The sequence below is a fragment of the Nematolebias whitei genome, chromosome 10 (genome assembly GCF_014905685.2).
Source record: "Nematolebias whitei isolate Nwh7 chromosome 10, NemWhi1, whole genome shotgun sequence".
In the NCBI taxonomy this organism is placed as follows: domain Eukaryota; kingdom Metazoa; phylum Chordata; class Actinopteri; order Cyprinodontiformes; family Rivulidae; genus Nematolebias; species Nematolebias whitei.
The window spans coordinates 41,484,445-41,486,950 of record NC_056507.1 but is presented as its reverse complement, the minus strand read 5'-3'; the positions used below and the strand labels follow the sequence as shown (position 1 = coordinate 41,486,950).

General features: G+C 39.5%; 1 protein-coding gene across 1 annotated transcript in view; it reads left to right on the top strand.

The window, feature by feature from the left end:
- Positions 1 to 2,506, top strand: part of yars2 (tyrosyl-tRNA synthetase 2, mitochondrial) — a 42,570-nt gene that overhangs the window by 18,802 nt on the left and 21,262 nt on the right. The gene's annotated exons all lie outside the window — the stretch shown is intronic.

Sequence of the window (2,506 nt, the reverse complement as noted above, 5' to 3'; positions counted from 1 at the left end):
CTGAAATATTTCAGTTGGTGTGCAATGAATCTGAAATATATGAAAGTCTCATTTTGATCATTACATTATGGAAAATAATGGCCTTTATCACAATATGCTAATTTTTTGAGAAGGACCTGTATTTATGTTTCTATGTCTTTAAGGTTCAGTCTAGTTCTGGAAACACGATGACTTAAAAATGTTTTTGTTTTTTTACTTTTACATAAGATGTTTAATTTAAATTTCCTTAAGTCTCATTGATAAATTGCTGCTTTTTTAACCAATCTTTATTTAAAAAGTTGTGTTGTTTTTATTAACTAATGATATTGGAGGCCTGATGGAGATTGTCCAAGGACCACTTTTGGCCCGCGGGCCTTATGTTGCCCATGTCTGCTCTAAGGGATTTTAAACAAGTGTTATGTTCAGTGCAAAAATAAATGCAGACTGTTTTTAGTATTTTGTTAGGATAATTTAATATTATACTTTTAATAGTTCATTAAATAAATATGCCACACAGGAGCAGGTAGATAATTTTCTTAATCCCAGGTTTAATCTTGCAAGAAGAAGCAGAGCAGGCAAGATGTTTACATGGCACTTCATCTCCAAGTCTGCTTAAAAAGAGCATGAGGAAGGGTCTTTTTATAAGGTTGTCAGACAAAGGCAAGGTCAGACGACTTGCAGCCTCCTTGCTTATTTGGGTGAAAGGCTCCATGCTTCTGCAGCACTCAGTCCAGTCAAAACAACCCTTAACACACACAAGATAACATTAGTTATATAACATTTGACATTAATAAGTGAAAAAACATTTGTGACCTTTCACATCTCCATCATATTTTACCTCATTTCATAATGTAGCTAGTTTTTATTTTGTTTTATATCACTACTTTTATTTATCCTGATGCATGCTCAATAATCCAGGTAAAAAAAATCTAAAAAAAGTTAAGTCTGGTCCTCTGGACGGGTTCAAAAAACAAGAAAATTGAGAAACATTCCTTTTATTTACTTTTCATTTTATATTCATTCAACCTTTATTTAGACAGATATATCACATTGAGCCTCAAAGACTCAATGTGGGGAGTGGTGGCGCAGAGGTTAGAGAGGTGGGCTTGTGATCCAAAGATTGCCGGTTCACGCCCCGGCCCCGACAACATCAAAATTGTGGGTGGGGTAGGTGAAACACCCACACTTGCCCCCACCCTCATTCGCCCCACTCTGGGCCCATGAGCAAGGCCCTTAACCCCCACCATGTGCTCCCTAAACAGGTCTCTCTTGAAAATGAGTTCTCGTGGCTCAATGAGACTACCTGTATAAATAAAGGCTAAATGAAAAAAAAAAAAAAAAGACTCATTTACAAGTGAGATCTGCTTAGACAGACAAAAACTAGTGAAACTGGAACATGTAGGAATTGGAGGCAAAATAATTCCTATAAATTTTTTTCTTCTTGATTGAGAAGAAAAACTCTAATATTAAAAAAACACCTCACACACACAAGCACATAGTGACATAGACATTCCGCAGAGGGGGGAGAGACGATGAGAGCGGTGAGCAAAGTCCAAGGATGCACTCGAGGACACTGTAAGAGTTCTGATAAGGATGGAATAATCAACCAGTTCCCTCCGGTGAGATCCGTAAACATTCTTGAGTGATACCATACCATACCATACCAATTTATTTATAAAGCACTTTAAACAGTGACAAAGCACACCAAAGTGCTGTACAGGGACAAACAGAACAAGCACACAGCAACAGATTACATAACAGGACACCAAAAAGTAGAAACCAACAAAAACAATAATGGATAACAACAACAACCGCAACATGACCAACACAGTGTGATGCACACAGACTCAGCACAGATCACACAGTGCTGAAAGCCAGGGAATAAAAGTGTGTTTTTAAGCGAGATTTAAAAAATGTGAGGGAGGGGGCCTGTCTAACGAGCAGAGGTAACTCATTCCAAAGTCTTGGGCCTGCTACAGAGAAGGCCCTGTCACCTCTGCGCTTGAGACGGGTTCCTGGGACTGTTAGGAGCAACTGTTCTGCTGATCTGAGAGAACGTGGTGGGACGGCTGGAGCAGATCAGTAAGATAGGAGGGGCCAGAGCTGTTTAGTGATTTATAGACATACAAGAGTATTTTGAATTTGATTCGAAGGTGAACCGGAAGCCAGTGTAGGGAGGCCAAAACAGGTGTAATGTGCTCTCTTTTGCTTGTGCTGGTCAAAAACCGGGCTGCTGCATTTTGGACCAGTTGAAGTCTAGCTATGGAGGACTGACTGATACCAAAAAGGAGTGAGTTGCAATAGTCGAGCCTGGATGTAATGAATGCATGAATTACTGTCTCCAGGTTATTTTTGGACAATATGGGCTTCAGCTTAGACAGTCGCCTCAGCTGGAAAAAGCAGGATTTAACAATCATATTTACATAATTGTTGAGTTTCAGAGAAGGGTCAAGTATCACTCCTAGATTAGTGACTCTTTGTTTCACTAACGGTGACAGAACGGATAGGTCGATGCAGTGGTTGGTGA